The sequence below is a fragment of the Paramormyrops kingsleyae genome, chromosome 1 (genome assembly GCF_048594095.1).
Source record: "Paramormyrops kingsleyae isolate MSU_618 chromosome 1, PKINGS_0.4, whole genome shotgun sequence".
Lineage (NCBI taxonomy): Eukaryota > Metazoa > Chordata > Actinopteri > Osteoglossiformes > Mormyridae > Paramormyrops > Paramormyrops kingsleyae.
In genome coordinates this window covers 2,538,922-2,561,159 of record NC_132797.1, presented here as the reverse complement: position 1 = coordinate 2,561,159, position 22,238 = coordinate 2,538,922, and the positions used below count along the sequence as shown (strand labels likewise).

At 50.9% G+C, this 22,238-nt stretch overlaps 1 protein-coding gene across 33 annotated transcripts in view; it reads left to right on the top strand.

Annotated features, from left to right (window-relative positions):
• The window catches only part of plekha5 (pleckstrin homology domain containing, family A member 5), a 120,232-nt gene that overhangs the window by 35,921 nt on the left and 62,073 nt on the right, over positions 1–22,238 (top strand). For 2 of the 33 annotated variants that reach the window (XM_072714627.1, XM_072714574.1), the window contains exon 1: positions 14,263–15,120. The exons of the other annotated variants lie outside the window; for them this stretch is intronic. The gene's annotated coding sequence lies outside the window, so the exon portion shown is untranslated. Of the gene's footprint in view, positions 1–14,262; positions 15,121–22,238 lie in introns of those variants that run through there. 33 annotated transcript variants of the gene reach the window in all.

Below are 22,238 nucleotides of genomic sequence, written 5' to 3'. Positions count from 1 at the left end.
TCTGTCCACCAGCCTGTTTCCACCATAAACCCGAGAGGCTTTTGTGCCATTTTCCATCTGTGGTAAGACTTTGTATGGGGGGGGGGGGGTTTCCATGGCAATAGCAGCAGAGTCTGTCCTACTCGCCCTAGGTGCGACTGCTTATGGGATTTGAATCCAAGCACTCCATAGGTCCCCCCGGCCAATGCATCAGCCTACCTTATGTGTGTGTCAGGGGGGCACCCCGAGATGAGGATCGGTGCCACAGCCAGGGGGTGGTGTGTTGGCTTCAAGGCAACATTTTTGTACAGTTATAACCAGTGAAGGCCCGTGTCCTGCAGTTATGAGCACTTAGTGTCCGTATCCATGCAGTTATGAGCAGTTACTGTCCATATCTGGGCAGTTATGAGCAGTTAGTGTCCATATCTGGGCAGTTATGAGCAGTTAGTGTCCATATCTGGGCAGTTATGAGCAGTTAGTGTCCAAATCTATGCAGTTATGAGCAGTTAGTGTCCATTTCTGTGCAGTTATGCGGTGTTAGTGTCCATATCTGTGCAATTATGAGTAGTTAGTGTCCATATCTGTGTAGTTATGAGCAGTTGGTGTCCATTTCTGTGCAGTTTTGAACACTGAATGTCCATTTCTGTGCAGTTTTGAACACTGAATGTCCATTTCTGTGCAGTTATGAGCAGTGAGTGTCCATATTTATGCAGTTATGAGCAGTGAATGTCCATATCCTCTTTCTGCGCAGGCACTCTTATTTTGAACAGGTGACCTGTCCAAGGGTCAAATCAGTGAGAGTATTTTACAGTTCCAAGCTCTCCTTGGTTAATGACCTCACCTCCCATCTGCCATCCCCCCCCCCCCCCCCCAGAGATCAGTGCTGCTGGTGGACCAGAGAGAAAGGCTTCAGATCTTCTTTCAGATCATGGGGGGTCTCAGTCATTCAACCGAAAACCTGCGCTTTTATAAACGGAATTCCGTCTGTGACAGGCATCAGTTAGGACCCCTGCTCCCCACCCCTCTGCCCGCCATGTCTCTACCCCCCCCCCCCCAGCCCTCTGCTCCCCACCCCTCTGCCCCCAGCTCTCTGCTCCCCACCAATCTGCCCCCAGCCCTCTGCTCCCCACCCCTCTGCCCCCAGCTCTCTGCTCCCCACCAATCTGCCTCCAGCCCTCTGCTCCCCACCCCTCTGCCCCCAGCTCTCTGCCCCCAGCCCTCTGCCCCCAGCCCTCTGCTCCCCACCCCTCTGCCTCCAGCTCTCTGCCCCCAGGCCTCTGCTCCCCACCCCTCTGCCTCCAGCTCTCTGCCCCCACCCCTCTGCTCCCCACCCCTCTGCCCCCTGCCCCCTGCCCTCTGCCCCCAGTTCTCTGCCCCCAGCCCTCTGCTCCCCACCCCTCCGCCCCCAGCTCTCAGCCTGTGCACTGCCCCTGTTCCCCTGCTCTGCTCTCACTCTCTGCGCCGTACCTCTCTGACCCAGTTACTGCTCTGCCGGTCGTCTGTGGTGTCCCAGCGTCGGTGGTGATTGGAAGGATGGCCATCGCCAGGGGCCTGGGCTAAGTGGGACAGGGCGGGCAAGCCCCCGGCCCCCCGCCTGCGTAATCTGGATTAGCCGATCGATACCCTTCTCCCCCCTGGCCGCATGCTCTCGCTTTGGATTGCCTGGGTTTTTTCAAAGTGGGCCACGGGGTCGCAGAGCTGATGGGGCTCTGATGGAGGCACAGTGAAGCTGCCCCCGCCCCCTGCCCCCCACCCCCGGCAGCTAGTGAGCATGCTCACACCGGCTCTGTCGGCATATAGCTCCTGAGATCGTGGAGCCAGAGCCGCAGCGGAGAGTGAGGACACTTCAGAGCCGCTGGCCTTCTGTCACTGTCCCCTGGAAGAAGAGGCATGCGATTCCTGGGGGACGTCAGCATTTAGGCACACATGCAGGCAGGCACAGGGACACACACACGGGGAGGGGGAGAGGGGGAGGGGGAGAGAGGGAGGGAGGGAGGGTGAAAGAGTGGGGGGGGGGGAGAGGGAGAGAGTGGGAGAGGAAGAGAGAATGAGAGAGTGAGGGAGAGAGTGGGAGAGGGAGAGAGTGTGAAAGGGAGAGGGAGAGACAGTAGGAGAGAGAGAAAGGGAGAAAAAGAGTGGGAGAGAGAGAGAGAGACAGAATGTGCCGCTCACTTCCTCACTTCCTTCAGCTGCTGGTTGACACCAAATTCACAGGACAACCTTCACTGGTAAGCAGAAGCGCTCTTGCATCTGTGTGTGTGTGTGTGTGTGTATCTGTGTGTGTGTGTGCGTGCTTGCGTGTGTGTGAGTATCTGTGTGTGCCTGCTTGCGTGTGTGTGAGTATCTGTGTGTGCCTGCTTGCGTGTGTGTGTGTGGGTGTACTTCTTCAAACAGACTGTGTTCACTTGTCTGTTTGTGTGCATCCGTAGATGTGTACTGGTACTTGAACATGCATATGAATCTGTATATCCGTACATGCGTGTGTGACTGCGTGTGCTGTCATGTGAACAGCCTGTGCTGTCTGCATATACCAGAGAGCCGGGCATCCTGGAGGCATGTGAATGGATAGCTGCTGCTCTGCTCCTCTTCCTCCTGCTCCTCGGGGGGCTGTCCGGAGGAGCAGCTCCAAGGTGGTGCTACTGCGCTCCGCGTGCAGCCTCCTTCGGCACGGTGCCGATTCCCTCTTAGTGCTCACGCTCGGTGTGGAATTTGTAGGGAGCCGGAGTGAGCTGGGAGATTGAGAGTGAATGTGTGTTTACATGCTGAGTCGATAACCTGCCGTGTGCGTGCATGTGTGCTGTGAATGTGCGTGTGTGTGTCTGTGAGTGTGTGTGTGTTTGTGAGTGTGCGTGAGTGTGTGTGTCTGTGAGTGTGTGTGTCTATGAGTGTGCCTGTGAGTGTGCGTGTATCTGTGAGTGTGCTGATGTCAGGTCAGTCAGCACGTTTGCTCCATGGGCACATGCTGTGTGTCAGGGTTCGATGTACAGATCATACAGCCATTCAGTCAGACACACTTCGGTTTGTTCGTCTGATTTTGTAGAAGGCAGCAAAGGAAAGTTTGTCCTTTTTTGTTTTTACTTAATTTTTATCTAAGACTTTGCAGCGTGGGGGCAGGGATTGAAAATACTTGAAACCTTGGTTCATATTTGAGTTATTACAGTTATTACTCAGGGACGGGGACGGCTTCGGAGTGACACGTACTCGGGGATGGGGACGGCTTCGGAGTGACACGTACTCGGGGACGGGGACGGCTTCGGAGTGACACGTACTCGGGGACGGGGACGGCTTCGGAGTGACACGTACTCGGGGACGGCTTTAAACACAGAGACCTTTGCTTGAGCCCTGTTTGTGTCCCCAGGAGCGGACAGGCAATATCAGGAGCCACCAGCAGGCAGAGCGGGCTGCGGGGGGGGGGGGGGTGGGGGAGCGGTGATTTAAAAATGTTTCATAACGGAGCTTTTGTGAGCTCTTGGTGTCTGAAGTCACACTGTAATTCTGACCTCTTTTTTAGTCCAGAAAGCTCACCCACCTGAAAAGAGTCCCTACGATTCGCATGGAAACCATCTCCATCTGTGATTCAGGCTGTAAACCCCCCCCCGCGATGCACATGCCAGGATCTTGCTGTCCCGGCGGCAGATCTACCCCCCACCTCTTCTGCACTCGATACCTGATCACAGTAAACACTGTGTAAATTGCCCCCCCCCCCCACACACACACACACCCCTCCCTCATGTTGTTGTGCTGAGAGATTGATTATGAGTGTGAGGAGGGAGTCAGCCTTCAGCATGAGGGGTTGAGGGGGCAGACGGTTCCATGAAGTGAGTAGTGCTCGCTAAATATCCTAATAACCACGCTTTGAATGTCACATGTTCTGGAAGCATCTAGCCCATTCGGGTCTCAGAGGTTCTGTCCCCGTCCTGGCCGATGCGTGCTCCTCGCTTCCTCGCACCCCTCATACCTTCGTCCATTCATTCTCGAGTGCCTGATGTGTTGTCATGGAGATGACAGGTAAAGCCTCCTGTTAACTGAGCTGTAGTAAGAAGTGTGTCGTCCTTTGGGGTTGGATGCTGATGATCAGCTTTGCTCCAGCCCCCCCCCCTCTTTGCTGCCTGTGCCTACACACAGTATCTGTGTATTCCTGTCTGCACGTGTGGCTGGTAGAGTCTGGGGTTTTTAATCGTTCATCGCTGTTGTATCTGATGCTTATTTATCGTGTAATTGCTTGTGCATTTTAAACACACCAGGCTCCTTTGGGATACTCATTAACTTCTGGAATTTCAGGAATGATCCTTCCTGTTGTACAGCCAGGAGGATAAGTCGTCTTCCTGGTATTTACTGGGCTGATCAGCCGCCGATTTCCCTATGAAGGCTTGGGATCTTGGAATTAGCTCCCTGGGACTTTGTAAATCACTAACATAGTCTGTATCTGACTGCAGCTCGGGATTGACGGGCCGCCCGGGTACGGGGGTCAAGCCTGGAGGAGCAGGACTCCCCATGGCTCAGGCCTGCAGAACCGCGCTACTCTGAGAAATGCATGACTGGACTCTGGGACGGGGTGGGGGTGGGACGCATGAGGAGGCCTGTTCACGTCGTTTGGGCTCCGTCCCGCACCCCGGCACTGGGCAAGCTCGGGAAGCGGCACTGATCCCGGTCAGTCTCAGCATCCCTCAGCATGGGGATGATCCTCATTGGTGTGGCGCGTCCGCCTGCCACACCCACACAGACTGGATTAATCCCCCCCCCCAGTGGCTGTTCCCCGCCTCCCTCCCCATTGCATAAATCAAACTTGCAGCACAGATAATGGAGGATTTTCAATGTGTAATTAGTGCGTTCGCAAATCCATGGCCCTGGGCTGTAATTACGGTCGTTAGCACGCCGGCTAACCTGGGGCAGCTCCGCAGTCAACGTCGGGTCGTTCGGCGGTCAGAGGGGCAGGACCGATAACGGAGCTCCATTGAGGGTGATGCCTGGGGGGTGCAGGGGGTTACATGTCAGTACACTTACGGTTACTCACCACATGGCACCGCTGTTGGGTCGGCAAGTCTCTCGCTGGTGCCGACACTGACAGACTGCGAGCTGTTGAGGCGTCTGCATGATTCGCTAAACCAGCCAGGCTGACTGTCTCCTCCCCAGAATCAGGACCCCCCCCCCCGTTTTAAATTAAACTTTGCTAGTTGAGTTACTGACACCCAAAAAGACTGGACTCATCTCCCCTCACCCCCCATTTCGATCAGCCCACCCTGTGCAGTGTGTGTGTGTGTGTGTGTGTGTGTATCCCATGCCTGCCACACCCTCACTAACTGGTCAAGTCCATCTGCATTAAGCGGAGACACGGTCTGTAGGAGGCGCCGTTTCATCCCCCGACACGCCAGCCCCGCCCCCACTCATCCCTGAGGTGGCGTGGCCATGAACCCAATCCCAGCCGGCGCTCTGCCCATCCACCTGGGCTCACTGGCCGTTCCTGAGAAGCAGCGTTTTGTCCCAGAGAGCGAGCGACCTGATTACTTCCCGTAAAAACTGAATACTCACGCTGATTAAATTTCACGAGCGGGAACCTTTGCCTCTTCCACTTCCACTGTGAAAAGAATCACAGAGAGCCAATCAGTGTGTCGTATGGGGCTGTGAGATCAGCGTGGCAGCAGACTTGTCATATGCCCATGTGCACACGCTCCACGTGTGCTGCAGATGCCCACGAAGCAGCGTTACGGATCAGAATCGAGATTCTCGGTTTGTAACTGTCACTCCCCAGCTAACCATGCAAGTCCCACTGAAATTTTTGAAATGTCTGCTTTCCACAGTCTGGGCTTAGGATAAAAAAGAGATACGCTGACCCCACACACACACACAGACACACACAGACACACACAGACACACACACACACACAAACACACACAAACACACACACACACACACACACAAACACACACACACACACACACACACTCCTCCTCCTGCTGTCAGTCTCATGGTCCCAGTATCCTAAGAATCTCCTGCTTTGTTTCGTTCCCACGGGGGAACAAAGGCGTGTGTTTGAGTCCCCGCAGCTCCGCTGAGTTGGGGTCCCTGGGGGGGCAGTGGCAGATCCTGCCCAGGCGCCTGGACAACGGGTCGCATTGACAGGCTGCGACTCTGCCGCCCCCAAGCACCCGAGCGTGTGACATTGCCACAGTGACCCTGCCGGCACGCATCCTGCCCAGCCCCCCCGCCCCCCCGCCCGCCTCCGTGTCTCATGTCTGACGCTCTGCAGGACGTGCAACTGGCACGGGTTTGAGAGCCAGGTGTAGGGCAGAGCTGACACGGTGACATGCTTTACTGGCGGGACACAGGTACGAAGGGCTCGGGTGACGCGGCATGGTTACGAGTGTGGAAGGTGTTACAGGAATGAGGTGACATCACAGGAATGAGGTGACATCACAGGAATGAGGTGACATCACACAGCGAGCACACAGTCCCCTAATACCTACGGAGTCCACGTCTCAGCCAGACGGGGATGCGTACCCCCCCCCCCCGCCGGCAGCGTGCCCCCCCCCCCCCCGCTGGCAGCCCAACAGGCTCTGATAACCGCCTTCGTCTCCCCATCTTCCGTAATCTCTCTTTAGTTCGGTTTAGTCAGCTTTACCAAAATACTGCAGATAGGGTGTAAAAGACCTTTAGTCTTTTACATTCCCTAATAATAATAATAATAATAATAATAAATTTCAAAAACTGCAAAAATATGATCCCAATAGGAAATTCTTGTGCATAACGCAGCAAGGTACATAAAGTGAAGACAGACAAATGTAATGCAAACAAATTTTATATAAGTTTAATGTGGATTAAATGTGAAATTAGAATGCTGCTCTAATTTAATGTGCACAAAGGCTCATATTCATACTTTGTAATTGGTGTCCAGTGCCCCCTACCCGGCTGTGACCTTCACTGACATGGGCATTGCAGTGGGACAGCTTAGGTGTCCACATGAAGCGTGGGAGGCATAATTCCAGCAGAGAGCGCCTCACTGCCCCCCCGAGACTGGGGGCTGCAGTTTGGGGGTGTGCCTGCGGTCTCTGGCAGTCTGTGCGGGGTGAGGCAGTTTGCTCTGTGTCTGCTGGTTAGTTACTGGTTTGATTGTACTGGGAGATCGCCGACCCGCTGGTCTGTGTCTGCCTGCTGTACTGTGGTTAGTTACTGGTCTGATCATACTGGGAGATCGCCGACCCGCTTGTCTGTGTCCGCCTACCGTCCTGTGGTTAGTTACTGGTCTGATCATACTGGGAGATCGCCAACCCGCTTGTCTGTGTCCGCCTACCGTCCTGTGGTTAGTTACTGGTTTGATCATACTGGGAGATCGCCAACCCGCTTGTCTGTGTCCGCCTACCATCCTGTGGTTAGTTACTGGCTTGATTGTACTGGGAGATCGCCAACCCGCTGGTCTGTGTCCGCCTACCGTCCTGTGGTTAGTTACTGGTCTGATCGTACTAGTTAGTCATTTCAGGCATCGGCTTCTTGACTCTCTGTCTCATCCTTTGAGGGCCCAGAAAAGACTTCCTTCTGAACGGGCCTAAGCGGTGCCCCCCGCACGCACCCCCATCCCTGCGAATAATGCAGCCCTGCACGGGATTCCCACTGGCTTCTCCCGGCTCACACCCACCGATCAGATCCCTGCCTCGCTCTGATGTGACTAAACAAGTTGATAGACACTCAGCTATTTTGGGCCAGACTTCACTTGGTATGTTTTTTTTTTTCTTTGAAGGCGTATGGAGCCCAGAGCTTTTCCTGTTTAACCTTAGATCCCTCTCACCCTCCCCTTTCCGCCGTGCCACCCCTGGCCTTTATGTGCTGCTGAATGCCCCGGGCAGAGATTTGGGAGGCCATGGCCCCGCCCCTACCCAGTGGCAAGGACGGTGCAGTCCCGGGGGGCATTCACTGTGTGCCAGTAAAATATGCACAGCCAGAATGAGCTCTCCCTAGGCTGGTGATAACCCGAACCCCCCAGGAAGGTCGCTGTGCCCCCACTAGGCAGAACCCCGCATCTTAAAGGGCTGGCGCCCTTCCCCCGACAGCGAGCTGGCCTGGCGCTCACCTCGGCGTGGGCGGATCCCCGCTGTCAGAATCACGCCTCCTCCCGATCCCCACCCCCCCGGCCGTGCCAGCCGGGCCCACCTGGGTCAGGTCGTGCTTCCTGTCGCTTTTTTTAAATAGATCAAGAGCTTCACAAATGCGTCAGCGAATGGGGGAGGCGGTCAGCTGTTAGCTCTGCTTTTTCTCAGCCTAATCGACTCCCCCCCCGCCCCCCGGGACCAGGCCGGAGTTGCAGGCCTCACCTCGCTGATCTGTGTGAGTCCAGTACTTATAAATCCATGGGGATGTAGAGCGTGGAAGGTTGCCAAGAAGATGGCGGCCAGGGCCTGCCGGATCGTTCCCTTCTGCACTCCGGCGGCGGTGCCGTACACCAGGCCCTGACAGAGCAGCGGCTGATCGGATGTAGGTAAGGGGGGGGTAGCCGCCGCTCGTCACAGGTGCACTCCCACACACGGACGTGGACCACAGCCTTCCGAGAGCCACTCTCCATGGCACCTTACATAACGGTCAGGTCCGGCTAACGGGCTCCGGCTAACGGGCTCCGGCTAACGGTCAGGTCCGGCTAACGGGCTCCGGCTAACGGTCAGGTCCGGCTAACGGGCTCCGGCTAACGGACTCCGGCTAACGGGCTCCGGCTAACGGTCAGGTCCGGCTAACGGGCTCCGGCTAACGGGCTCCGGCTAACGGGCAGACCACTCCCCACCAGCGGCAGCGTACGCGCGCACATCACAGGGATAAACTGCTGGGCCGGCATGTCAGGGTAGCGGACGCTTCGCAGTGGGACGGCTCAGAGGTAAGGTGACAGGGGCTTTGTGTCCTCCGTCATCAGTCAGCGTGTGAAGTGTGGTAAAAATAAATAAAAACGAGCCACTCCGTGCTGTAGTGTAAACCTTTTGGTTTAGAGGATCCACCAGTTTTGAGGGTGGGCGGGGCGGGCCAGACTGGACAGGAGCTGCAAACAGGAAGCCCGCTTCACCGTCCAGAAGCAGGAAATTAGGATGACCCACCGTCCCGGTGGTTATGTGAGCAGCACAATTAAATATTAAATATTAATGTTGTTTTTCTTGGGGGAATTTATGTCAGTGTCATTCTTATCAGTGTTATTTATGAGTGAAGTTCCCCCTGCACCAGTCTGATAAATAATTGAAATGTCTGGTAAAACAGGGGCGAAAAAACACTAAACCAAAACTGAATCTTAATGCTCAGTTTTATGTTATTTTACAGATATAACAAAATATCTTACTAAATTCTGTATTCAACTAAAAATTCATTTGACGGCGGATGCAAAAAGGACACCTAATTTTTTAGGCTTTGTCTTCTGTGCTTTCTGTCCTGCCATCTTTTTCATTTTTCTCTGCACCGGGTTTTAAGTGTTACTAATACATTTTTTTAATAGTGACCCTGTTTTTCACAGGTGATTAACTGTGAAGCATACCAATAGTGAAGCCTGTATGAGCTCCTTCTGTTCCTGCAGAATCCTGTCCTGCACTGGATGAATCCAGAGGAATACCTGCTGTTTTTGTTTTTGCTGAAATTTGCTTAAACCCGGCCCAGGCTGACTGACAGCCGAAAGGGCACCATCCCATTAATGTGTATTAAGTACTCCCCTCCCCCCCCCCAGCCCCTCAGCATCCAGCCCCGGGGGCTGGACTCTTAACTGTCATCCCGCATCCTGATTATCCACCTCTGTCCTCGGAGCTGAAGGACGCTGTAAACGCCGTAGTTGGCAAGGCCCACTTACCTGTTACCCTGACAACGTGAAGCTTGTGTTTGCCATCCAGTCCTGAGCAAACACCTTGTAGCTGCATTGAGGTCTGTTGTGTGTATGTGTGTGTCTGTCTGTCTGTCTGTCTATGTGTGTCTGTATGTGTGTCTGTGTGTGTGACTGTATGTGTGTGTGTATGTGTGTGTGTGTGTGTGTGTATGTGTGTGTGCGTGTGTGTGTGTGTGCGTGTGTGTGTATGTGTGTGTGTGTGACTGTATGTGTGTGTATGTGTGTGTGTGTGTGTATGTGTGTGTGTATGTGTGTGTGTGTGACTGTATGTGTGTGTATGTGTGTGTGTGTGTGTATGTGTGTGTGTGTGACTGTATGTGTGTGTATGTGTGTATGTGTGTGTGTGTGTGTGTATGTGTGTGTGTGACTGTATGTGTGTGTATGTGTGTATGTGTGTGTGTGTGTGTGTATGTGTGTGTGTGACTGTATGTGTGTGTATGTGTGTATGTGTGTATGTGTGTGTGTGACTGTATGTGTGTGTGTGTGTGTGTGTGTGTGTCTGTGTGTGTGTGTGTGTGTATGTGTGTGTATGTGTGTGTGTATGTGTGTGTGTGTGACTGTATGTGTGTGTATGTGTGTCTGTATGTGTATGTGTGTATGTGTGTGTGTGACTGTATGTGTGTGTGTGTGTGTGTGTGTGTGTCTGTGTGTGTGTGTGTCTGTATGTGTGTGTATGTGTGTGTGTGTGTGTATGTGTGTGTGTATGTGTGTGTGTATGTGTGTGTGTGTGTGTATGTGTGTCTGTGTCTCACCCCTTTGCTGGTAGCAGTGACACACTGACCTCCGCTCTACTCAGACCCTTAGCTTAAATCACAGCAGACGTACATAACAAAGGGATGGGGGCACATGCACAGCCGAAAGCTGATTGCCCTTCTCCCCTGTCACTTTTTAAAACATATCATTGGCTAAGGATAGGCTTGGCTTCTCGGTACGTATTATGGCCCCTCTTATGCCCCCCACCTTAAAAAATCCTAGAATAGCCCCCTGCCCGTACATCCTCATATCAGATTTCAGGGACGCCCACCCCTGCCCCCACTGAGCACTGTATGATTGGAGATGTTGGGTTGTGTTCAGCAATATCTGTGGCGTGGTGCTGTGAAGATCCCCGACATCGTCAGACGAGTCGGCTTGAGCTGCGGATCACCATCTTAATCGGCACCAAATTTAGCACAAAAACACATTAATGAGTGTCGGATTTATTGTGATTCTGAGTACTGTATAGTTAATGGTAAATGAATCATAATGGTCTATTAGCCAAAAACAGAAATTAAGTCATTGCCTAAGTGCTCAACCCCTTTTGCTTCAACAACTGTGCACTGGTCCCTGGGGCTTAAGAGAGGGTCGCGGAAAGGAAGCCTTTGTTAGAAATGAGGCGCATATCATCTCTCCGCTGACGTTTGCCGACGGCCATGTGGGAGAGTCAGAGTCCATGCAGAAGATGATTTCGCGGTCTGCAGAGACCAAAATCGAACTTATCTGCCTTGCTGCCAAATGTTCATTTTGGCTCAAGGGCTGCGTCATGCATCATCCTAATAATATAATAATTATCAAGTTGCAGAGATGTTTCTCTTCTGCCAAGCCACAGCAGGGCTTGAAAATAGAGGGCAGAATGGTTTGTTGGGAAGTACAGCGGAATCTTGGAGGAAGTTGGCACCGGACCTGGAGCTTGGGGATCGATTTTCCAGATGGTTGGTGACATAAAGCGTACAGCACATCACGCCACATGGGAACGACATTGAAAACGCAGCAGCTCGCATCCCAGACCTTGAAGCACTTTAGAAGCAGCAAAGACGCTGAAGATTTCATTTCACTGACAAGTTTGTGGCAAAGAAATCTGATGGACAAGTCTACTGCTGGAACGAGACCCACAGCTGTGTCTCCTGGCAGAGCTGAAAGGGTTAACTTTTAATACAATCTGCTAAATTGTTTTTATTTGTAACTGAGGCCGAAAACTGTGCCTGATTCGGGAGCGCGGCTGTCGGCAGGGTGTGCGGTAACCTGTGCCTGATTCGGGAGCGCGGCTGTCGGCAGGGTGTGCGGTAACCTGTGCCTGATCCGGGAGCGCTGCTGTCGGCAGGCTGTGCGGCAACCTGTGCCTGATTCGGGAGCGCGGCTGTCGGCAGGGTGTGCGGCAACCTGTGCCTGATTCGGGAGCGCGGCTGTCGGCAGGGTGTGCGGTAACCTGTGCCTGATTCGGGAGCGCGGCTGTCGGCAGGGTGTGCGGTAACCTGTGCCTGATTCGGGAGCGCGGCTGTCGGCAGGGTGTGCGGTAACCTGTGCCTGATTCGGGAGCGCGGCTGTCGGCAGGGTGTGCGGTAACCTGTGCCTGATTCGGGAGCGCGGCTGTCGGCAGGGTGTGCGGTAACCTGTGCCTGATTCGGGAGCGCGGCTGTCGGCAGGGTGTGCGGTAACCTGTGCCTGATTCGGGAGCGCGGCTGTCGGCAGGGTGTGCGGTAACCTGTGCCTGATTCGGGAGCGCGGCTGTCGGCAGGGTGTGCGGTAACCTGTGCCTGATTCGGGAGCGCGGCTGTCGGCAGGGTGTGCGGTAACCTGTGCCTGATTCGGGAGCGCGGCTGTCGGCAGGGTGTGCGGTAACCTGTGCCTGATTCGGGAGCGCGGCTGTCGGCAGGGTGTGCGGCAACCTGTGCCTGATTCGGGAGCGCGGCTGTCGGCAGGGTGTGCGGTAACCTGTGCCTGATTCGGGAGCGCGGCTGTCGGCAGGGTGTGCGGTAACCTGTGCCTGATTCGGGAGCGCGGCTGTCGGCAGGGTGTGCGGTAACCTGTGCCTGATTCGGGAGCGCGGCTGTCGGCAGGGTGTGCGGTAGCCTGTGCCTGATTCGGGAGCGCGGCTGTCGGCAGGGTGTGCGGTAACCTGTGCCTGATTCGGGAGCGCGGCTGTCGGCAGGGTGTGCGGTAACCTGTGCCTGATTCGGGAGTGCGGCTGTCGGCAGGGTGTGCGGTAACCTGTGCCTGATTCGGGAGTGCGGCTGTCGGCAGGGTGTGCGGTAGCCTGTGCCTGATTCGGGAGCGCGGCTGTCGGCAGGGTTATTCACAGCGTCTGGCCCTTCATCAGAGGGATGCTCTGTCACCCAGAAGCTGTTCAGGGCAGCCAATTGTGCTGTGGACGACTTCCTGGCAAAACGTTTCAGGCTGCATGTGTCAGTGTCTGTGTGCTCATGTGTATATATTACATTATGGGCACCAAATGTCCCCCACATTGTGATAAAAACCTGTTATTTTGACCTTGGGAGGACATTTTTTTCGATCCCCACAAAGAGAAACTCCACTTTTAAAAATATGTACAATCAAGAAAGAAAAATGCCAAGTCTTGGATATTCATTGGTTACTTATGGTTAAGCTTAGGGCTGGGTAGGAGTTAAGGTTATTGTAGCTGGGATTAGAAGGCTTTTTAACATAGAAATGAATGAAGAGTCCCCACAAAGATAAGTTTGCATAGTGCAGTGTAGCTGCTCAGCCACATGAATCCCTGGCAGCCAACTCCCTGACAGCAAGGGCCATTCTACACACACATTTATATCTATGGTTATGTATGTTCTTCACTCCCTGACAGCAAGGGCCATTCTACACACACATTTATATCTATGGTTATGTATGTTCTTCACTCCCTGACAGCAAGGGCCATTCTACACACACATTTATATCTATGGTTATGTATGTTCTTCACATTGTTTCACCTTCACACAGATGTTTCTAATAAATACTTGATTAGAGTGTGGGGAACTGCACATTGAATAAATAAGTTAAAACTAGCTAAAACTGCTTTAGAATAAGTCTTTTTTAATAAAGTATTTGTGTTTATTTTTCTCAAAGGCAGCCACTACTCTAGGACACAGCATACAGCACCTACACAACTTAACCCCCATCCCATAATATCCAGTTTCCAAAGCAGGAGTTTGGCCGTTTAAAAAATAGTATTAATTTGGCCAAAAGTGTTGTCGAATCATCAGGGCCGTCATAATTACCTTCATAATTAAAGTTACAACATTACACTCCAAGCAGCCATTATCTAACACATTGAATTGATATTTAGCGGGATTTTACTGTGGTTTCATCACTGTCACTTTTATCCATATATCCACCTTCTTGCACGCTTCCTGCTGCTGTGGTTCCAATAAGTGCTTCCTTTGAATTTTGTAAACACATTTCACCGAAGGGTAGTAAATGTCAGAAACAGCTGCGTTTGTGTGATACATGACTGCGCTAATGGAGCCGTAATTCGTCACACAGACGTGGGCGGAGGAGCCGAAATGTAGCTGACCTTTGACTAAGATGAATTCACGATGCATGCTGCGCGGCTCCTTTTCGTTTTTTCTTCTTGTCGGGATGCCTGTTGGTTTCTCTGTGTGCGGCTGCCGAAACAATCCCGGCATGAGTGTCCGTTAGTGCACGGCCCTCTCATATCGACGCCTCTCATATCGGAGGCTCCTCTGAAGAAGAGGCTGGCCATGGTGGTCCGGTGGATAGAGGCACGACGATGGCCCGGAGTGACAGGCCGGAGCTGGAGCCGCTTGCCTGCTCCTGAGACTCGTAGCATAGGGGAAGGTGGACCTGATTTATTTAGGATAGCGCTGCTTCGGATTTGGGCTTTACGGCTGCGCCTCTGGGGTCTCCGCCATCCATTTACACTTGGTAACGATGATAATCCGATAAGGAAAAAAAAGTCTTATCCCTAGAACTTCGGGCCATGTTTACATTAACAGAAAAAACAAAGGACTTCTGTTTTTAATTACATTTTATGTGGTTCTGTTCTACTTTTAATTGACACTTTAATGAATCTTTGGAGCTGGTTATGTTGCTTGGGGTGGGGGACAATGAGGACAGTCTTGTAGGAAGAAGCCTGTTACTGAGTCAGTCCGGCGATTATTTTCTCTTTTTGCTGGGATCACTTTTTGGTTACGGGTGACGGTCACCGTTACGTCGCCCCATTGCCCCCTGACAGCACCACCATGATCCAGTTTCCTCTCGTTTTCGTTCAAAAAATTGACCTTGGCTGGTTCTCCGTCTGATGTTATATTTTATACACTTAGGGGGCAGACTGCTTTGATGTGCCGGGGGCGGTGACGTCAGGCCGGTTTCGGGTTCGGGTTCGGGTTCCGGGGTCGGCGACGGGCGCAGCCGAGCGCGAAGGCGGACTGACAGCCGGGCGGGTTTATCCTCCTCGGCGCGGACGCCTGAAAGCACATCGGGAGCGGCTTCCGAGGGGATCTGCAGAGCTCTGATGCCTGGCAGCTGGATAGCCGACTCACGCACGCCGCTGTCCTCCAGTTCACCCAAGATTGTCTTCGTAAGTAAGCCTGCGGTAAATATATGGATGTGTCTGCGGGTTATGTTAATTATAATTTATTGGAAATGTCGTAACCGATTAGTACTTTATATAGATGTTTCATTTGCGCTTGTATTTAAGAATTTGTTTAAGGGGTTTATCTGATTGAAACGTACATCTCCAGATCACGTTGTGGAGAGCAGATAAACTATTCTTGCATTTAAAATATCAGATTCCAATTACGGGATCGGGCATCTATTATCATTACGGTATAATCAATTGTTTAATTAAGAAACAGCTATTTTGTCTACTTGTATAAATAGTCATATCATCACAGTGTTTAACATGAAATACTGTTTTCCATGTGCATCTGAGCGCTTTTTCACGACTCGAAACGGGATGCATGGATTCGATGAACGGATGTTCTATAGCTTTTGTCAAACTGAAACTTGTGCGGAAAATATGCCGCGGGAGCCGAGTAGTTAATAGTTTGTTAGTTTATATATGACTCTCGGCTTGCTTCTGGTAATACGCTTTGGCGTGTACCGTATGCTGTAGTCTACAGTGATTGCGTGTTTAACTGCATTATAAGACGTTTGCCGCCTTGATTTACGGGTAGTTTTGTTGAAGTTCAGTGAAGTTCATTGCTTAAATCACTTCTATCCGACTATGTAACTTTTTCGTTTGAGAAGTTATCATGTAGGCTATTTATCTCCGCGCTGTTACGCACGCCCGAAAATGTCCTGCTTCACAGTAACATTTGAGTTTTGCGATGGTATTTTTGTTCACGCTAGTTAACGCTAATAAGTTGACTAGAGCATTGGGCCCGCAGCCAGTGTCTAGCGTTCCTCTCATTTCACCTCCTAATTATGACTGTAAGAGCGAGGAGGCGGTAATTAAACTGGGGCATCGACTCCTTTTCGCCGTGTCCTAATTGCAGTTAAACGCCGCCTTGCCGCTGACTGGTTTGGATGCGTCGGGTATGGCTGGGAATAGCTCTCAGCGGACCGCTGCTGTTTCTCTGCTTGGCTTGACGTGTGATCAGTAGGGGGCGCCACCGAGCTCACTTTACTCGAATTCTTTCCATCCATCTAAATCCTGGACCGCAGACCATAAAAATCCGCCTCCTTCATTTTCACCCCCAGCGTGTGGGTTTCCATTTTTGGCTCCGATGGCCTTTGTGGAAACCAGTAAATCAGGGAGATGGTTCCCTGGTCTGCTCCCAATGGTCAGCCTTCGTTTAGTTCACTTATTTTTTTCATGTTTGGTTGATGCTTATGTTGTGAAATAATTTCAGCATTTTTGGTGTAGTGTGTCTGCTTTTTTATTTTAATATGGGCTGTTTGGTGCTAGTCCAAAACCTTCTTGTTCCATTTGGCAATTATAGGTTCAAGCAGAGTCAATAAAACCGTAATACCGGTTTGTACCAGATTTGCTGGGCACAGGCCATTATGGGTTATGTTCTCTGTTGTGTTTAGGCAAGTCAATTTAGGCTGCTGGATAAAGCAGTGGTTTATTGTGTGTGTGTGTGTGTGTGTGCGCGCCCAGGGGACCTGATTAGTGGTGTGTGGAGCCCAGGTTGCCATTAGACCACTGCCTGACATGTGCCCAACTCCTTTTCAGTGCTCTGCAGTAGCTCTGTGCAGTACAGACTGAGTGCCAGTGTTGAGTGAGTTCTCTGCGTGTATCAGGGCCGCGTCGCTGAGTTCCAGTGCTGGCAGTTGATCCACAGTGGCCTGTCAGTGCTGTGGGTTTGGATGGGCTCCGCTGCTCTGGCCCAGTGCGGCCACTGACCCGGTCAGGACCAACAGACATTGACCAGAACAGCTCAGTGTACGTGTTGTGGGGGGGGGGGGGGTTGCTCTGTTTCCTTCCATTATTAACGCTCTTCTGGCTCTGTGTGCTGGAGGCGCAGAACTGCTGCCTGCTATCACTCTGTTTATTTATTTAAAACAGAAGGTGAACCAAAAGCAATGTAAATATTCCTGGTTTGAGTGGGGGGGGCAAATGAATAACAGCACCCCCTCCCCCGAAACGCCACAGCCGCGTGTCATGCCAGAAGTGAGTGAAATCCCTACTCCAACTCATAATTTATTTATTTCACATCACGGGGTTTGTGAAGCGAGGAAATGTAGCCGCTGTAATTTAATCTGCCCAAGGGGATGGGGGGGGGGACTGTACTAATTCATGGTGTGTGTCTCGTCAGGTTAAGTCAGAGCAACGTCCAGTAGCCATGGAGGTGGGGGGTGTCTCCTTGTGGGATAAAATCAGGGAGCTGCAAACTTTTGATCTTCCTACTGACCCCCCCCCCCCCCCCCCGTAGAGCTGAGTAGTGCACATGCCCTGTGCGGCGTTGAGGAGGGGCGAGGTCTGGGGCCACTTAGCAAAGGCTCTGCGGCTGAGTGTGTGCAGCTGCATTCGTCTGTCCCTGGCGACTCTGTGTGTAGCTGCATTCGTCTGTCCCTGGCGACTCTGTGTGCAGCTGCATTCGTCTGTCCCTGGCGACTCTGTGTGCAGCTGCATTCGTCTGTCCCTGGCGACTCTGTGTGCAGCTGCATTCGTCTGTCCCTGGCGACTCTGTGTGCAGCTGCATTCGTCTGTCCCTGGCGACTCTGTGTGCAGCTGCATTCGTCTGTCCCTGGCGACTGTGTGCAGCTGCATTCGTCTGTCCCTGGCGACTCTGTGTGTAGCTGCATTCGTCTGTCCCTGGCGACTCTTTGTGCAGCTGCATTCGTCTGTCCCTGGCGACTCTGTGTGTAGCTGCATTCGTCTGTCCCTGGCGACTCTGTGTGCAGCTGCATTCGTCTGTCCCTGGCGACTCTGTGTGCAGCTGCATTCGTCTGTCCCTGGCGACTCTGTGTGTAGCTGCATTCGTCTGTCCCTGGCGACTCTGTGTGCAGCTGCATTCGTCTGTCCCTGGCGACTCTGTGTGCAGCTGCATTCGTCTGTCCCTGGCGACTCTGTGTGCAGCTGCATTCGTCTGTCCCTGGCGACTCTGTGTGCAGCTGCATTCGTCTGTCCCTGGCGACTGTGTGCAGCTGCATTCGTCTGTCCCTGGCGACTCTGTGTGTAGCTGCATTCGTCTGTCCCTGGCGACTCTTTGTGCAGCTGCATTCGTCTGTCCCTGGCGACTCTGTGTGTAGCTGCATTCGTCTGTCCCTGGCGACTCTTTGTGCAGCTGCATTCGTCTGTCCCTGGCGACTCTGTGTGCAGCTGCATTCGTCTGTCCCTGGCGACTCTTTGTGCAGCTGCATTCGTCTGTCCCTGGCGACTCTTTGTGCAGCTGCATTCGTCTGTCCCTGGCGACTCTGTGTGTAGCTGCATTCGTCTGTCCCTGGCGACTCTGTGTGCAGCTGCATTCGTCTGTCCCTGGCGACTCTGTGTGCCGCTGCATTCGTCTGTCCCTGGCGACTCTGTGTGTAGCTATTTTTGTTTCTCTTTTTCATCTCAAGGTAAAACAAATGACAGCATCTGATTATCTTAAGCATTTCGCCGATTTTATTCTGTGCAGCCAGATGACTTCTGTTATCGGGGAGTGTCAATATGCCATCTCCAGGGGGGTGCATGCTCCCCTTTCCTGTCCCCTGCTCTATGTGACGGCATGTGTCACACGTCCCTGGGTCCCTGTTATGTAATTATTATTGTACTTTTTAAACCTTTTCATTTTTTCGAGCTTAATTCCTTGTGTATGGGGCTCATATGAATGCCCTTGTTACTGCTCCAGTCATTGTTTATCACTTTTGCTACCCATTAGCATCACAGAATCAGAGTATTTGTAACCCCCCCCCCCCCTCCTTTTGTCAAGTAATGGCTGGGGCCTCAGGGTCACCATCGCCTGGGCTGCTTCGGGGGCAATGTTCAGTCTCTCCTCTGGAGGGCGACACAAAGCTTGCATTCAGCTGTGCTTCGTCTAGACAAAGATTCAGTAATGAAATTAGGGGCTCGAAACAGGCCATACCGCAGGAGCATAAGCAGGTATCTGTGGCTTTCTGGGGCCGTGAGATTGCAGAAGAGAGGGAATTAATGATGCTTTTGGAGAAAGTGATGTTTAGATGTTCCTGCTAAAGGCCATTCTGCTCGTAGTACCCTGGCCAACTGTTAGCGTGACAGAATCTTAAACAGCTTCTGGATCTTCTGGCGGGAGTTGTTTTGCTTGCTTGTTTGTTCTGCCTTGTAAATTCATTCTTGTTTTTGTGAATTCATCCTTTTTTATTTTTAGCAATCTGGCAGCAGCTATTCAAAGTGCTTGAGAAAAAAATCTGCAATCAGTCATAAATTTTTACAGTTATAAATACACTCTGTAACCTTCATGAAGTATGAGTAATTATCTTGGTTTGCTTGCTCTCTTTATGACAGAATGTCACGCCAGATTGCAGTTGGCATCTCTGCTGTGAGCCCTGGAAAGAGAACAAGATCTTCATATGCTGTTGCCTTTAGTTGTGCCAAGGTCTCGTTCCCTGTTTTGATAGGACAGAGGTGTATTTGCCCCCTACTTACCAATAAAAATACCAGGTCAATGAATAATCACTGTGTGGATCTCTGACAGCACTGGCAGATATCGCCTTTCTTATCTGATCTTTAAAAACTGTTTGATTTAGTTTTTTGTCTTTTTTCTCTCCATGGACTCCTTGGACTGGAGACCTTGACTGCTGTCTGAAATGCAGTCTTGGTTGTACACCATCCATCTAGGTGCTTAGTGGACAGGGGCTGGAGCCTGGCCCGGGCAGCGCAGGGTACTAGGCTGGGCTAAACCCTAGATGGGATGCCAGTGAGAGATACCCAGACTCCATGCAAGAACCTTCGGTTCTGAAGGGGAAAATGGAGGAATTCAGCCTGCAGACTTGGCAGCCTTCTTGCATGTGTGCCTTGTTGCAATTTAACAGTATGGAGACTTCATGGTAATTAAAATAAAGCCTAGAAAAGAACCAGTTATTTTCATTGTCACCTGTTCGTTCTGCCTTTGCACTCCTCATACAGCAGACTGTCATGCTGCCTAAGTCTCCCTGACCTCTCTGCTGGTACCAAGAGCAGAAAATCCTCACAACAATCTTTGAGGAGAGAAGCCTGTAACCAAGACACTAGTTGCAGGAGCATCAAGCTCCAGATGATAATGCATAGTAATCTAATATACAGCTGGGAAAATAAGTATTGAACGCGTCAACATTTTCCTCAGTAAATATATTTCTAAAGGATCTATTGACATGAAATTTACAACAGACGTCGGTAACAACCCAAGTAATCCACACATACAAAGAAATCAAAACAAATAAGTACATAGATTAAGTTATATGAAATAAAGTGAAATGACACAGGGAATAAGTATTTAACACGCTTACTGAAATGTATTTAATACTTAGTAGAAAAGCCTTTGTTGGTAATGACAGCTTTAAGACGCCTCCTGTATAGAGAAACTAGTCGCATGCATTGCTCAGGTGTGATTTTGGCTTATTCTTCCAGTCTTCAAATCTTGATGTTTATAGGGTCTCTCCTATGAACTCTGATCTTTAGTTCTTTCCATAAATTTTCAACTGGATTCAAGTCTTGTGACTGACTGGGCCATTCTAGCAGCTTTATTTTCTTTCTCTGAAACCGATTGAGAGCTTCCTTGGCTGCGTGTTTGGGATCATTGCCTTGCTGAAATGTCCACCCTTGTTTCATCTTTGGGACCCTAAATGTCTCGCTTCATTTCTCCATTCATCCTTCCTTCAATTATATGAAGTCTACTAGTACCATATGCTGAAAAACAGCCCCGCACCATGATGTTCCCATCCCCAAACTTCACTGTTGGGATGGTGTTTTTGGGGTGATGTGCAGTGACATTTCTCCTCCAAACATGGTGTGTGCTACTGTATAACATACAAGGAGTTTAATTTTGTCTCATCTGACTGGACTATATTCTCCCAGCATTTCATTGATTTGTCCAGATGTTGTGCGGCAAACTTTAAACAAGCTTCAATATGCTTTTTCTTCAGCAGTGGAGTCTTGCACGGTGAATGTGCATAGAGGCCATGGCGGTTGAGTGCATTACTTATTGTTTTCTTTGAAACAACTGCACCTGCTAATTCCAGGTCTTTCTGAAGCTCTCCGCAAGTCGTCCTTGGCTCTCCTGATTATTCTTTTGACTCCTCTGTCAGAAATCTTGCGAGGAGCACCTGGTCGTGGCCGGTTAATGAATTGATGTTCTTTCCACTTCCGGATTATAACCACAAGAGTGCTCACTGGAGCATTCAGAAGTTTAGAAATACGTCTGTGACCGATGCCATCAGTATGTTTTGCAGCAATCAGGTCGCGAAGGTCTTGAGTGAGCTCTTTGCTTTTACACATCATGAGATGCTTCTTGTGTGACACCTTGGTAATGAGAAACCTTTTTATAAGCCATCAATTAGGACTAAACCAGCTGATATTAATTTGCACTGATAGGGGGCAGGATTTCTTTCTAAATATTGACAGATTTCAGCTGGTTTCTTGGCTTTCCGTGCCTTTTTGCACCTCCTGTTCTTCATGTGTTCAATACTTATTCCCTGTGTCATTTCACTTTATTTCACATAACTTAATATATGTACTTATTTGTTTTAATTTCTTTGTATGTGTGGATTACTTGATTTGTTACCAACATCTGGTGTAAATTTCATGTCAATAGATCCTTTAGAAATATATTTACTGAGGAAAATGTTGATGCGTTCAATACTTATTTTCCCCGCTGTAGTTAATCATTTGTTTTTTAATCCCTAGGTCTATAGCAGGGATCTTCAAATCTGGACCTCGAATGCAAATCCAGACCTTGTTTTCAATTCTCCCAGGTAGTTGGTTTAATAATTACTGATTCTGATTGGCCACAGAAGCTTCATCCCCTGCTCACAGGTAAAGGAATGCTGGAAAATCAGCATGGCTCAGACCTTGAGGACCGTGAGTTGAATAGCTCTGGTCTATAGGATTGAACTGAAAATGCTTAAGAGGATTTACAGTATTCATGTATGTTAAACCCCCTCCATGTGTAATGGGCATGATGTTCCACATGAAGGCCAGTTCGCTGTGTTCCTGTGATCTTGCTTGATGTCATGCATCTTCACACTGAACACCGGCACAAAGAAGACCCGTAATTAAGAATGAGCAAATGTGTCTGTGTGGTTTTCACTAGG